We start from the raw sequence: 16,714 nt of genomic DNA on the forward strand, positions 1-16,714 counted from the left end.
AGCTTGTGATGCCTATTTTATTAAGCAGCATACACTATCACTGCACTGAGATGATCATTTAGGTAAACAAAGCTATTAACTTGCGAAGTCCCAAATCTGTACTATAAAACATGTGAAACTCATTTAGGGAAACCTGTACTTTGCAGTTCTAGTTGCTACTTCTCAAATAATTAAACAGATTAAGAAATGTGATAATTCGTAAAATCAGCAGGGCGTATACCGTCTATGTTGTAGAGAGGGATACAGCTCTGACTGTGATCAAGATGACCAGGGATTAACTACCAACCCTGGTGCTTGAAAAGCTGACGAGGGAGAGAGAGTGGGAAAAGCAGCCAATTACAACTCACTAATTCTGGGAGAAGGAGGTAGTCCAGGATACCATAATGACAGCATGCACTGGATAGAGAGGTATGTGGCATGCAGATTATAGGCATAGGACATACACATGGCATATCAAGCCATGTCCATGTGGTAGCCTTCAAGGCGAGTGTGCAGGAATATGTATCTCCAGAGGGGAAAGTGCAATATGCCCTTACATCTGTAAACCCTTACATTAGCCTCCATCAGCCGGTTTGGGGCCAGAAGAAAATCCTGACAAATGTATAGGATCTCACTTCAGTGGCTGTCAGCCTTAGGGCACAAACTGGCTGGTTAAGTCATGGGAGGGTTTATAGTCAGCAGATAACAGAGAAAAAAGATATACAAAAAAAGCAGCACACAGTTTCCCACAAGCATTCCAAAATGCTGTACAGTTTTTCCAGCAATTCATGCAATCGTGATGAAAATCAATGAGGTACAGCAGGGTACAGCTATGCTGGCAGCAATCAGAAGACATGGGATTCATTAATGGAGGACCAAGGGCCCAAGAAAGAAACATATTACCTTTTGTATTACATGTATGCTCCTCTTGCATTGTTATTTTAACTCCACTTATAATTAACTATATATAGGAAAGCATCAATGTGCTACGTGATGGCAGTTTGATGCAGAAATTTAAGATTATCTGCTGTTAGACCTAGACCATGCAGCAGTCCTAGATATGACTCCCACAGCATATTTTTGCCTTCTGGGTAACTCTGAGCAAATCAGCTAACCAGACATTGCATTTATATCTCTTTCCTAGAAAAAGGACAGTATGTCCAGTGGGTTATCCAGTTAAAAGTGTATTTTAACCTCTGATTACAGTCTTACTTTGTTATATGTATGTATTTATTGTTATAATTTAATGATCCTTCTAGTAACATAATCTTGTGTCTGGTTAGAATCATGACTGAAAAGGATCATACGTGTAACAAAATAAACATATTCTGTTTATAGTGGTATTCATTATACAGCTTTCACTTATCCCTAGGCCCCACTTGTATTCCAGTTACTCATTGCTTACATTTTAAGAAAGGGCAAAGAGTACCGCTGGCCTGAGCAAAAATGCTGCCTTAAAAAAAAACTATCTAACAGACGGTTTATTAGTGTATGAGCACCAGTGAGCATCTTACACTGTCTTCATTTCACTGGACTTAATTTCCTGGTAAATTTTCTTAATTACTGACGTTTACATTATACATTCTACCCTTGCATTATTTACTAGCTAATTTACATGCCTGTTGCCCTAAATCACTTGGTCCTCTTCTTTCTTTTTCCTCCCTTATGCTTGCTTCTTCCCCATTTTTCTGTAGTTTCCTACTGCCTTACCCTTTTAATGAGGACATTTTGTAATGGACTTGCATTGTTCAAAACTATGGTGGTCCACAATTGCCTTCCTGGTGTGAGTACACACTTCTGTACACTTATGCCGAAGACTACTATAAGGTAGTGGCTTGTTGACCCTAAAACCTGTCCCATGGCTGGGCATTTGCATTACTGCCCCCTTCATGGGATTGCGGTAATGGATAGATGTCACTTTTCTGAACTCACCCCCAAGACGAGCATGCTCATCCTACCCTCACAGATCCATCAGGCATCCAAGCTGCTAATTGAATACAGGTCACCTAAGCTGTAGTCAGGGCTTTTATCAGTGTATGGCACCTGAGCTGGCTATAGTCTCTTATAAACCTACTCTCTTACGTTCATAGGTACTCAGTGGGTTCTTGATATGTGAGGATCTTAAGATGCCTAGCCTTATATTATCCCTGGTATTTTTTTAGCCATTATATTTTGTGTATGAATAACCCAGAGGCGGCAGAAGAGATATGTAAAATATCTGTCAGAAGAAGGATTTGAGCCCATGCCTCCATATGGAGACAAGAATACCCATCAATCATGGAAGGGGTTTAGCCCCTGACTCTGGAACCTTAGACCAGCTGACCGTCCTGACACCTCTTTTTTGAACCGTCCTTGCTCATACAGTTATCATATTGCTTATTTATTTATTTTATTTATTGACATTTGTTAACCGGGTTTGTCCAACTGGGCTTGTGGCCCATTTTCAGTGGAGACCCGAGGAGAAAAGCTCCAGTAGTACATTTTAAACAAGTACAATTTTAAACAATATTGATATAATAGCAGTTATAGCAAAAAGATTCGCATATGTTGGGTTACATGCATAAAGTTAAAGTTGCATTAAAAAGAAGCTAAGTAACAATTTTACATTGATATAGTTCAATAGGTCAACAATAAAAAGTTTTTGTTTGTATAAAATTATGCAAATGCATAGTAGACACATTGGAGAGAGAGGTGTAATGAGGTACTAAGTATGGTCCTTTTGAGGGTACATAAATGGAAGGAAGACCATGTAGGGTCATGGCAAGGCAGGTTCTGGAATTGAGAAAATAAGCTTTTAGTTTATTTTTAAAGTGTGAGGTGTGGGAGATTGAATGTAAGTCAAGGGGAAGTTTGTTCCAAGCATGGGCAAGGGAGTGTTTGTAGAGTAGTTTGCCTACTGACCTTTTTAGGTGGTAGATATCAAGTAATTGTTGGTTAGAAGTACGGAGTGTCCGGGATGGGATGTAGATGGAGACTAAGGAAGATATAAGGAGTTTAGTCTTTTTGGGATTTAGGATCAATAGGTTGTGAGAGAGACATTGTTCAGTGGATAGTAGGGCCTGTTGGGTCAGGGAGTGTAGTTCAGGAATGTTATTTGAGATGGATATAAGTGTGGAGTCGTCGGCATGCTGAATAAGGGAGGATTCTTTGCATGAGGTGTAAAGATCATTGGTGAAGATGTTAAACAAAAGGGGTCCCAAGGCGGAGCCTTGGGGAACACCAGTGGAGATAGGAAGGAAAGGTGAGGAGGATGAGAGCCATTTGACAGACTGTTCCCTGCCAGATAGGTAACTATTAAACCAGGCAAGTGCAGAGGGGGATAGGTGGAGATTTGTGAGTTTGGATAGTAGTAGAGGATGAGAGACAGTATCGAAGGCTTTGGAGAGATCTAGGAAGAGACAGAAAATTAGTTTATTGTTGTCTAGGGCCTCTGCAATGATATGAGTGAAGGAGAGGAGGGCAGTGGTGGTGCTGTGGTGAGGACAAAATCCATGTTGGGTAGGGATAAGTAAGTGGTGTATGAGGAGGTGATTGAGAAGCTGTGAGTGAATACATTTTTCTAATATCTTGGAGGGGGGGGATAGAATGGCAATGGGTCGGTAGTTTGAGGGATCAGTGGAGTGTCCACCTTTGTGAAGAGGGATAGTGAAGAAAGATTTCCAAAGGGTGGGGACAGTTGATTTCAGAATAGATTGATTAATTAGTATAAATATAGGCTAGACAATTGAGTCAGCAGCAAGTTTGAGGAATGTAGGAGATAGATTATCAGTGGAAGGAGAACAAGGTTTTAGCTTGAGTAGTAGAGATTTGATGTAAGTAATGGGAACTGGCTCAAAAGAAAACAAAGTTGTGTTAGTGGGACTTGGAGGGGTGGGTGTCGAAGTACAGTTTGGCTTAGAGGTTACCAGATTTTGGATGGAAGAGATAAAGTGTTTATTCAGGAGGGTAGCTGTTTCCTGAGAGGAAGAGTTAGAGTATGGGGAGGGATTAGAGGGCTTTCCAGGATAGAGGATGTTGTTGAGAGTTGACCAAAATGTTTGAGGATTGGATTTGTTGTTAAGTTGAGCAGAGCTATAGTATAACTTTTTGTCATTAGTTGTATTTTTTTTTTTGCAAAGTTCCTCAGTTGCCTGTATTTTTGAAGAAAAGGTGGTTGCTTAGTTTTAGTCCAGGTTTTCCAAGCACAATCTCTTTGTTTCATAAGTGATCTAGTCTCTTTGGAGAACCAGGGAGCATGGTTTGATTTTACTCTGATCTTCCTAGAGGGAGCTAAGGAGTTTAGAGTATTCATGAAGATGCTATTGAAAGTGCTTACAGCATTGTTTAGGGGGAGGTGTATTAGGGTAGACCAATCTATATTGTGGAGAATGGAGTTAAATTGGGATGAATTGAAAGTCGATAGTTTTCAACAGTCTTTGATAAGGTGGGGTTTAGGAATATGGGAGTAGTGTCTTAAGATGTTGGTAGGGAGATGATCATTGAGGGAGTCAGGTAAGGTGGTGGGATTGTGGTATTGGTGGGGGGAATTGGTAAGGATCCAGCCTATGATGGAGCTGGAAGTGGAATTTTTATGGAAGCGAGTGGGAGATATTATAAGTTGGTGGAAGCAGTGTAGGTGGATACTGAGTTGGGGGGAGTCAGTTGTGAGTTTGGACCAATCAATGTTGACATCACCAAGGATAAGTGTTTCATATGGTATGTTGTGGGAGAACCAGGATAGGATGGTTTCAAGAATGGGCAGATTGTTACCAGCGTGAAGGCAGATAGAGGCAATTACAAGTTTTTTGTGTGGATTCAGATGGCAGTTAAGGATGATGATTTCAGCTAGGAGGAAGTCAGGAATTGGGGAAGGGTATGGTGAGAGGTTAATGTTGTTTGAGTAGAGGATGGCCACACCACCACCTTTTTTTTACAGGTTTATCAGATTGGAAGATATCATAACCTGGTGGGAGTATTTCACTATTTGAGATTCGTGGCTTGAGCCAGGTTTCAGATAGAGAGAGGATGTGAGGGCTATTGAGAGCTATCCATGAGTGCAGCTCAGTGACTTTATTTGCTAGACTCTGAATATTCAATGAGTAAATAGTTAAGTATTTGGATGGAGACGATTGTTGTGACTGAGGTTGGTGACTGTTAGAGGAGTAAGATGGTGGCAGTGTAGAGGTAGTTTTGGGGATAGAAGAGAGGCCAGGTTTGGTATGGATATCTCCAGAACAAAGTAGGTTTTTAGTGAGGAGAGAGAGTGTAGTAGATGTCAGATGGAGTTTGTATAGTTTTGACTTAGCTTTGTGGGAAGGTTTAAAAACCTGTATTATGGATAGTTTATATAGACTTGAGGTAGAGGTAGTAAACAGATTAGGGGAGATAGTAAATGATGAAGTAGTTGGATATATGTTGTATGAATGAGAAGTTGGTGAACATAGGAGTGGGTCACAGAGATTGGAGTGGTAAGAGGTGGAGATAGAGAGAATAAGGAGTAGTGTAGAAGATATTAGAAAATAATATATGTTGGAATAAAATATGGTCAGATAGAGTAGGTAGAGACAGTGGTATAGAGGAAGTGGTGTTGACTAGATTGACAGATTAGTAAGGCGGTTGTGGCAGTAGGCAGGAAGTGGAACTGTAGTAGCTAGTGGAACAGGAAGGTGAGGGATAGTTAGGTATAAAGGTAATTGTAATGGGGTGGATGGGAATGGGGGTAGGGTAAGGGAGCGAAGTTAGCCCGAGCATAGCGGGGCTAATATCCTGGTCAAGATGAAGTCAGAGAAACAGTCAGAAAAAGATAGTGATACACTAGCTTGAGCGACAAGGATATAAAGTTTCTAAAGGTATAGTCACCAGAAATAAAATAAAAAGAAATAAAATAAGCTTACAAAAGGACACTGGCATCAGGCTACACAAGTAGATTTACTTGAAGTAAACGCAGTGCTGTATGGTTAAAATAAGCTACAATAGAGAGGGGCTTTGGAGGGGGAGAGAGAGGTATTACTAGCAGCTAAAAGCAGGGCAAAAAATAAAAAACATTAATATGTAAGAGTCTGAAGACTAAAATAGGGCAGGTGCACTAGGAAAGGCAGTTATGAGTGAGGCTAGAAATGAATTCAGGGAAGGGTAAAGTTCTGGCTTTAGTTCTGTCTTCCCTTATACACTCTTCTTACTGAGTCTATTATCTCTCCTCTCCCCCGTACTTCCTCCCTACCACTCTGCTTTCTGCCTCCCATTGTACATCTAACTGTTTATACTTCACATGACTCTTTTTTTCCTCCCACTTTTCACTACTAACTAAACCTCCATCTGGCTACATCACTCTATACTTTTTCTTTGTCCTACTTTTCTCTGGCTGACTACACTGCACTTTCCTGTCCACTCTGCCTCTCTCTCTCTCCTCTTTCTGTCCTCTACATACAATGTTTAAACCTTCATCGGGTCCATTGCTTATAGAAATGAAATTTTGACTGTGTACATGCAATCCTGAAGTATTGCAAGTGCATCTGTTGTTCTAATTCTGTATCTTTGTATGCATATTAAATCATCTTGTTAGTAAAGCTGGTCTGAGTTTTTCTGCTTGGTCTTCCATTGAAAATGGGCTCTGCTTAGTTGGACTATCTCACTCAACAAAAACAAATTATTTATTTATTTGTTTATTTCTACTCGTTAACCGAGGTACAGCACTGATCCCTGTGGATCTTTTTCAGATTTAGCCCAGCAGCAGTGTAGGCAAATAGAAGCTGAGAGAATCAAACCTTGGACTACAGGAAGCAATTCATTTAATAGCTCATAGCTCTCCTTTTCAGGATACTAGTGTAGTACTTTTCCTCACATCTGTATAGTTGTTTAGCTGGAATAAAAGTTTCAATGGGTATATTGTTTATTAAATAACAAGAAAAATGTTTTTCTTGTCATTAAATAAACAGTATGCTCATTGAAACTTTAAAAATGTATATATTTTTACATGGTTAATAATGCATGATGGAATGTGGTTACTAAATGGAATTTTTTTGAAATGTTTTGCTGTCTGTGCCTGATGACCATCAAGTTTTTTTATTAGCTCTGTCACTTATTTGCTCCCATACACACCCTGCTGCTTTTGCCACTTGTCTGTTGGGAGGAGACTCACACTCTCTAGTGGATGTTTACTATGCAGTACCCATTCCTTTATAAGACTGGTGCTGAGGTGAGAGCCAAGATGGGAAAGGGCTGCCAGGCAGGCTGCCAAGAAGATGCTTTTCCCCGGCATGTGTCCCCATGGTAGGCATCACACAATATCAATCTAACTTTTTGTTACCCCCCCCCCCCCCAGCCAGATCTTCCGGTGCAGAGAGACTGCTAATCCATCAAGTGATTAGGTTGCAGACAGGACTTTAACCCTCTGCACCATGGAGATCGTGATCAATTGAATCTGATCACTATAATTTCCTGGAGAACCTATACTGCTTGTGTAAAGGAAATAATTAAGTCTCAGTGACCACTGTTGAATCACCTAATCTCCTTTTTTTATTTTCGTTCTCTGGTTCAGTGTTATTATTAATTTAATGTTGTTTCCTTCTGCACATTCTGAACTTCTTTCTAGTAACCATGTTATGTCCATATCTCTCAAATGTCTCTGATTTTGATTCACATTTTAGTTTCTGTCCCTTATAGTCCCTCTTAAACTGGTGACTATTGGAGAAAAGGTGGTGAATTGCACTTAATAAATAATTATAGTAATTAGAGTTATAGACTTCTTTTAGTTCAAAAAATGTATATTAATTCACATTCTCTTATTCTGTCAATGCCTCAAGTTAATAGTGCTAATAGTTTACAGCTGTCCTTGATTATTTCTGGATTTTTCCCTGATTTTGTTGAGATTTGTCCCTGAATTGCTTGAGAGCTATGGTTATGTCTAATTTTATTTTTAAAGAATCTCTCGTTTATTTGTATTCATTAACAATTCAAACATCATAGAAAGCTACACTTCAAAGTGGAAAGGGATGATGATAAAACAGGACATAATTCAAAAAATAAGGAAAAATTGAATTTTGTACACAGATCCTTAAGGAGAATAACAGTCATGGAGAATATTACAGTCATAAAGTAGCAGAAAATATACTAAGAACTAAGTCAATATGGGAATGGAGAAAGGGGATTCTGCTGATAGGGATGACTGCAATTAGGGGTACACAGAATAGGCAAGAGGGGGCTAGAATTTACTAGAGAAAGCTAGAAATAGAATCAATGTATTGAGAACAAATAATTAGAATGAGAACGGTAATAGAATGGGAAGAGGCCAAGTAGACACTGAGATTGCAGGTTGATGATTACCATCCCTATCAGGGATTGATATGAGAAATAAGACAGAGAAAGAGATAAGGGAATACTAAATGAAAGACCTGTACGGTTTTTAATGGAATCTGGAACAGAAGTTGCTGTTAAATATGGATAATTAGTAGGGAATACAAAATATTGCACAGTAACTATATGAATAAATCAGGAGGACAGAAAAGACTGAGAAGAGAGACTAGATAAGAAATACACAAAGAAACAATAGGAGAATATATGGATGGCTCCCAAATATGCAACAAAGTCTAGAAGATTTAGAATTTTTGCCTTGAAGAGTTTGCATAAGTACTTTTATACCCCAAGCAGATGCCGAGAATTTTCCCCCCACATAGATGGCAAATGTTGGAGGTATAATGGGGAAGAAAGAGGTACCTGGAAGCTTTTGTTTTCAGAGTGTAATGAAATGGCAGACTTTAAAAATTCCCTAGAGTACTTTTTTAAGGAACGCTGGATGAGCAAATGAGCATAACTAAGGATTTTTTTTTTGAGCTGGGATACAGAATCTAAACTGTGTAGATGTTGTAAGGCCTTATTAAGTTTAATTCTGGTGGCTAACAAAAAAGCAATTACTAGGAAATGGAAATCTAAGTCTAAATCAACCATATTTGAAGTAGTGAATATTGTAACAGAGATAGAAAAACAGGAAGTGGAATCTTTAGAAAAGGATAGGATTAAATTACATTGAAAAAAATGGAAATTTTAGAAACAGTATCTGCAGAAAAAAATGTTTTGGAGGAGGACTGAGGCTTAACAGAAGGCAGGAATTGAACAATGTATGTAATATTGGATTGATTATATTGTATAGAACAATATATGCAATTGCATAATATTTGTAAATGTGAACTTATTAATATGGTTTGATTACTTTTATAAAAATGTAAGTTTGTCCACGTCACAAATAATAATTCAATAAAGGTGTTTAAAAAAAGGACTGAGGCAGGAGTGGAGACATGGGGCATATGACTTTTATGATAGATTTTGCCTCTTTCTAAAAAAAAACAACTATTAATACTAACCTGGAATCCTGTCTTAATTATTAACCTACCCACATTTAGTACCTTTGAGGAAGTTGTTTTATTCCTGACAGTGATGTAGTAACCAAGGTTCAAACAGCATGTCATGTGCTGGACAGTCTCTGCATTGGGAAGAGGAGCCAATCATTTAGTAAGCAGAGCTGGGGCTTCCTGGATCCCCATAGAACACTACAATAACAACAGAAAGACTTCTTGTCTAAACATCTTGCTTAGCGGAGAGGACTGCATTGTAGAGAAAAATGTTGTGAACTCGGATTAAGACTGGTTAAATACGAAAGCTAAAAACATAAGTAAATCCAACCAGTCAACCACGGCAGTTGCTGTATAAAATCATGGATTTTATTCAAAGAAGGAAAATAAAACCATACAAGCAAAGCTAAAACACAGATAATAGCTTTTGTGTCTTTCTAAACAGGCGCTTCATCTGTGCTGCTGTAGTTTTACGTAACTGCAGCTATGTTGATATTTGTGCACCTGTTTGCTTTGCAATGCACAATTGTGCCCGAGTCGCGGCAGAAAAGGGGTCTGTCGACTTTACCCAATATCGAACTGAAATAAATGTGTACTCCCGGCAACCCCTTGTCACTGTGACTTCCATGTATAAGAAGAATTCACACACGCACACACAATCAGGGAGAAATAATCAGGGACATTTTAAAATATTAGTTTGTATTTCTTGGATCGTGATTCTTTCTATTATTATGTTAGTCATAGACATTTTCTAATCTAACTCCGTGCATTCTTCTTTACAGAGATCTGCGTGACATATCATTTGACACACTACATGTTACTTAGCTTACTTTTTGTTTGTTGCTGCAAGTACAGTATTAAGATAAAAAAAATCAAAAAGAAATGAAACTAAAGATTTATAAAAATGAGAACTAGGCGACTACAAACGAAAGGCGCATTCAATTAACATACTGGTTCCCCAACCACAGACTGAATTTCCCAAGGAGGAAGTATCAAAGGCGGAAGCTGTTAGATAGAGACCTCCAGGCTAAGGCAGCTGAGCTTGAAAGCACCGATTGGAAGCGGGTCAAATGACGAGGAAGAAAAGCGTGATCTGGTTTATGTAGGCATGCCCAGAGAGGCAGTCGTGCAGTCCACGCATATCTTTTCTCTGACTAACTAGGATTCACTTCAGTACTTCGATAGGTGACGCGAGTGACAGTGGTTACTTTGGGTCTATTGTAAACTTGATAGTACTGAATTAAGTAGTCGTGTACACTTTTTGGACATACACTTATAAAGAACGGAGTATGGCTGCTGCTACTCACCAAGTGTTGGGTCTTTCTATTGAAGAGGTAATATTAGTGTTAATGCTTAGTAAGTAAAAAGTATGTACAGTAAACTACAAAGTAGAATTTATTTGTATTTTATTAGTGGGGCGAGTACTCAACTCCCCTCCAACACCACACACATACATAGTCAAAGTCATAACTTTAAGTTTTTAACTTTTAAACAGACAGTAATTCGGCTTGATAATTGTCCCCAAGAAAATAATAATAATTACTTCTCATTTTTCCCAGTCTGTGTGACAAACGGTACACATGTGTTTGCTGTTTTATTATTAATCAGCAAGATCAAAAATAAAGTTTAACTTTTCCATTCAATACTGCATCCCTGTGTGACATGAGTTGAACCGAAAATCTTAAGTTGTTGAACTAAAACAAAAGCAGTACTGCAGTAAACGTTTGGGGGGGGGGGGGTTACATGGGAGTAGTCTTCTCAGAGAATCTAAATAAGTAGACAACTTGACAAAGCAGCAAGGCAGATCAGTGTAAAGAGGACACATATAGAAAAACTTTGCTGGTAGAAAACATATTCTATGCAAATAGTGGGTATTTATTGTTTTGTTAACCAGATGCAAACTCACAGATGCATGCATTAAAATGTTGCAATATAGAAAGACAATTAGCTATGCAAATTAGTATTATACATGACGTCTTAACGTCGAAGCAACAAATATTTAAGTTTTGCAGAGATATTAACAGAGGGTCGTAAAAAGGAGCACCTTCTTAGTCTTCAGAGCACAAGGTCTTCAGATACTAGACCTCTTACAGTTAGAGAAAAAGAATATCAGCACAGGTCTAGTTTTTATTTTATTTTTTTTATTTATTTTACATTTGTTAACTGGGGGTGTCTGACTGAGCCGAAAAGGCCCTTTTTCAGCAGAGGCCCGGGGAGGAAAGCTCCACAAAGAAAAATTACACATTTAGTTATTTAGACATAATCAGTATACACACAAATTACAAGAGACATGTTTTTACAGTGGTATGCGGCACAAACAGTTACAGTGGAGAGAACAATCAAAAAAGATATTAATTTTAAAAATAAAGGTAAGTAATAGATTTGTGGTGTACAGCTGAACTTTGGAATGTAGGTAGAATACATACATAGTACACAGGTACAGTACATACATTGTAGATTAGCCAGTGTTTGTGAGTAAGATTGAAAAACTATTATCAATTGCTCTAGATTTAGTATGCATATGTTATCCGCTTTCACTAGCCTGGGGAGCAATCATGGCACTGCCAACTTTGCTTGAGATGTTGCCTGATGAGGTTAGCCATTTTAATCATTTCTGTACTCGTAAACCCCCTAACTTCAGAAAGAAACCAGTGAATCTAAGAGGAGTAAATCTAAATCTGATGACAAAAGTCATAAATAGTGCTATAGCATATCATTTGAGAGGTGGGTGTAATAGAATGTGGTTAAATGCTAAATCATAAATATCAAACATGTTTGCATTAACTATATGTTGTCAGTTGTAGACAACTGCTAGTATTAGAAAATATAAGATTTATAGGTGACAGGTAAGTGAAGTATTTGGGGAAAATATGAGATACTAAGGGGTGAGGAATCCCAGGAGTTGGAATAAATAGATACTGTGACTTGCATGAGAGGAAGCTATCACAGTCAGGAAGAAAGTATAGAGTGTTTACTGTAAGATGTAATATTAACAGCAGAGATTAAACATATAAAAATTGTTAATGTGTTTATAATACTTGGAGCTGCTTAATTACACTTTAGAAATAATAACAAAAAATGCACCATATAATAATGAGATTCATATTTGGAACTTTGCTATAATCTTTATATGGTAACATATAAACCTTGCTGTGCCCCATACAAAAGTTAATTGCATTGGAGATCAACTGCTGTCTTTAAAAACACAGCCACATAAGCTGTTATACATAAGTTGCAGCTGAAATTCAATGTACACCATAGTATAGAGGGATGAAGTCCTGTGATGGGGGCTGGAATGATTATGTAATGCTTGCTTCTTCAAAGAGGTCAGGAGGAGGGTGTGGGGACATGCTGAGAGAATATGCAAGGCACATTTTCCAGTAGTGAGGGTGGAATCATGACAAAGCGAAAGCTGATGATTATTAGTTGTGCAAACACAGAAAAGTGTGTCACTGCATAAGTGAGTGGCTTCTTTGCATTACTACTGCATACCCACTTATGTGACATGACCCAGCATGTCTGAGATCTTCAGGGTGTAACCTAAAATCCCTGTAAACAGCATTAGTAACACTGCATGGACATCTGTCATCTCCACTGCACCTTCCACAACCTGCTGACAAGTAATAATTCTGAATAAATAAAACTGCATGTATTAGAAAGCATTATGATCATGTCTCCAGTCATAGCTAATTTATATGTTCATGAACTAGATGTCAAAGAATTTGCCTTTTGAGCTAAGCTGTAAAGATGATTTTCTTGTCATCCGTTGCATAAATACATAAACTGATTATGATTAGAGACCAATATATAATTGTCTGTATAGGTGCTGTATTGGTGATTGATCAGAACATTGGACTGAATGTGCAGCTCATAACTAAGAATTTTTACACGAGTAGAATAATTGCTGTTCACCAGTTGAATTACCGATTGGCTTCCTTTGAAGGAACTGCAGAGTGATATAAATATTAATTTATGTAATACATCTGTTGTTTTTTCCCCAGTCATCTTGTAACTTCAACTTTCTTGAAATAATTAAGTTAGAATTATCGTAGGTACATTGTATGAAAGTAGTTATTCTTTCCTCACTCTCTGCCTCAAAACAACATTTATATCTCCTCTCTTCCCAGCAAAATGCATGAGAAACCTTAGATACTGTGTCAGTCTGCGAAGTTATTGCAACCACCTATACACACAGTGGCACCCACAACTACTGTATTTGTACTTAAATCGATTCATTCATTTGTTGCTTTAGGGTAGAGATGAAGCAGTGAATACATATAGTAAAGCTCATACTCGACTCATGTTAAAACAATTAAATTATATCACATGGTAGATTACTATTACTGTAATATGTTTATTTTCTAAGTCAGTAAGAAATAGCAAGTCATATTTGAATAAAAGAAAAAAAATAGAAATGCCTGCAACTACTGATTCAGTTGGAACTGCATTTTGAATGAGCAGGACGTACACCACCAGGCTGCATGACTAACAGTCATCACACATTTGACAATTTTATTTTGTAATTTATTTATTTTTTATCTGTTCTTTTTGACTAGGTTAGTCACAGTAAGCTAGTAGTCCTTCTTCAGGGGACACCTAAGGTGGAATTATACTAATAGGAGAAATTTATCGAGGGCATCAGGGAACTTCCTCCTACTCGTCATTGTTGTAAGTGTGACCCATGTTGGAGGAGCACTTCCTGTTTCTGTTCCTGGCACAGAGGTGGCCCAGAGAAACAGGAAGGCAGATGGGGAGAGAAGGAGATGATAGAGTGATGAAAGAAATGAAGGAGAAAGCAAATATCAAGACCAGAGAATGTGTACAGGATTCTGAGGAAATGTTTCAAAGAAACCTGTTTGATGGAGACGAGTCAGCAAATGATGGCTGTATAATTGTAACTGTCCAGTCAGGAGGGTTGCAGAATGATTTACTTAAAAAAATGGTGGTGCAGAGTGAGCCAGAAAATGAAGGAGATCTTTCCTGGGGGTACATTATAGAGAAAATACAAAAGATGGATGCAGAAACAATCCTGAAGAGTAGTAGTGAGATGGAAAAGAAAGCATATGCAGAGAAAGTAAAAGAAGGCAAAAGTGAAATAACAGAAATGAAAGAAGAAGAAAATGAAAGCACATGGTAAGGATTCAGAGAAAGGAAGACAAAGAAATGGGCAGGTGTGAAGCGTGAAACAATTTAATAGCTCCTTTAGGTGTAAAAACACATGAGTTCAGAGCCATTTATTCTTATTAACAAAGAAACATTTTGTGACATTATATTTGAGACAGTTTTTTTTTCCAATGGAAAGTTTTCTTGGAGAATATGAAAAAGATGAAAGACTGTAACTCATGGAATCTTTATGTGATAAAAGCATTTAACTGGGAAACAAAAAAGATTCATAGTATAGTTTCAAACAGAGGTACAAAAGAGAATTTGAAAGGACATTTCAAAGCTTTATGCAAAGAAGTAGTGGACATTGCAAAAGTTTATGACAAAGGGGTTTATGGACTGGTGACTGGGGCTGTAATATTGTGTTAAAAATTGAAAGAGAAAAACTTATACATATGCCATGCATGATAAATGTGGAGGGGAATATGAGTATCCTAAAATACCGGGGACAAATCACTGTGATAAAAGAAAATGTTATGTTTGTGGGGAAATGGGACATGATGCAAACAATGTGAATGTTATAAATGTAACTCAACTAGACATTTATTGATGGATTGCAAAAATGAAAAATAAGACTAAAGGAAAAGAAGAAATGAAGAAAGGGAAGAAGAAGTAGAAATAAAAGAAAAATTAGATGTCAAGAAAATAATAAAGAGGACATAGAAAAAGGTTCTGAAATAAGTGATGAAGAGGACATAAACTGGGAGGTAGTAAAAGGAAAAAAAGAATTATGTTGGTAAAATGGTAAAAGACAGAAAAAATTAAAGGGATAAGTACAAAAAAAAAGAAATGAATTAGATGAAAAAGTGCATATATAGCTATAGACTGGGGCTTGGTGTAATGGTTAAGGTGTTTGACTCACAGACACAAGGTACAGTGTTTGATTCTCACCTTTAGGAAGGAAATTGGTTTGGCTTAGAATGGCCTATTAAGAAAGCTAGCCCAGTAATTAGCTTATGAACTTATAAAACCATGAATCTCAGGAAAAGGGAAATGAAAAATTTAGAGTGCTTTCTGTAAATTTGAATAGTATTAAGAATATAGCAAGATGAATAGGAATTTTGGAGTGGTGTAATACATGTGATGTAGGTGATAATTAGAAGACACAAGATTGTTAACAAATGAATGAATACAAACAAAGAAACTACTGGGAGGAAAGATAATCTGGAAATTGGGAAATGAGAAATGTTCTGGCGTAGCTGTATTCTGTAGAAATGCAGTAACTGTCTTTCGGATTTTCCCGGTTAGGGCTCGCCACAGCAGAACTCCGGTCCGCTATTGATTGGCAGTGAATCTTTACAGTGTTGAGTTGCCCGCCCGGCACCCAGCCTTCAAAGAAGGCACACCCACACACGCATGCACCTACCTCCATGTCTTTAAATTCACTTGACATACAGACTCCGCACAGAAGGCACTCCAGACGAGAATCGAACCGAAGAACCTCTTGCTGTGAGGTGACAACGCTAACCGCTGCTCCACCAGAAATGCAGTAAAGATATTAAATGTAACTTTAGCAAAAATTAGAAGATTAGCCATTGTAGATTTAGATTTAAATTGGAAAGACCAAGTATATAGATTTATAATATTATATTCTTATAGTAGTTGTAAAGAAAAGGAAAACGTATCAGATTTTAGACTATGTAGTGATAAATATGAATATTATAATAATAGGAGATTTTAATTGTGATTTAAAAGGCAAGCGTGAAAAGAAAGGAAATGACATAAGAAAAATGTTAGATGTTATAAGGTGTGGTAAATTAAAACTTTGGGACAAAAATTCATGGACTTACAAAAGGAGTATATAGAACTAAAATAGATTATTTTATAGTATTATCAGAAAGTGTAGTTATAGGTGAAGGGAAAGTAGTTGAAACAGAATTTTCTGATCATCTTGTATGCATAGAGATAAAGGAAAACAAGGAATGTATAAAGATAGGCAAAGGAATAAAAAGAATAAATAAGAAAGCATGGAATGAAGAAGGAAAGAGATTCGTAATACAGTTCTAGAAAGATCATATTACTTTGAGAACATTTTATAAAGATTGGTCTGAATGGTGGATGATATTTAAGAAAAAATATTTTTACAGTGGCAATATGATGCGAGTAAAACAGAAAAAGAAAAATATAAAATAACTTGATGCATTGGAAGATTTCAGACATGATAGAAAGTATTTTGACAAAAAATATAATTATATGAAAGAAATCAAGAAAAAAATACAAGAATTTTATGTGGGCAAAGATATTTTTTA

General features: G+C 37.3%; 1 long non-coding RNA gene across 1 annotated transcript in view; it reads left to right on the forward strand.

Moving 5' to 3' along the window:
* The first annotated feature begins 10,497 nt into the window (after positions 1 to 10,497).
* Positions 10,498 to 16,714, forward strand: part of LOC122807853 — a 541,908-nt gene continuing 535,691 nt past the window's right edge. The window contains exon 1 of the long non-coding RNA XR_006365727.1: positions 10,498 to 10,636. This is a non-coding gene — a long non-coding RNA (uncharacterized LOC122807853). The remainder of the gene's footprint in view (positions 10,637 to 16,714) is intronic.

The sequence above is a fragment of the Protopterus annectens genome, chromosome 7.part1, assembly GCF_019279795.1.
Source record: "Protopterus annectens isolate FY-2018-M chromosome 7.part1, PAN1.0, whole genome shotgun sequence".
In the NCBI taxonomy this organism is placed as follows: domain Eukaryota; kingdom Metazoa; phylum Chordata; order Ceratodontiformes; family Protopteridae; genus Protopterus; species Protopterus annectens.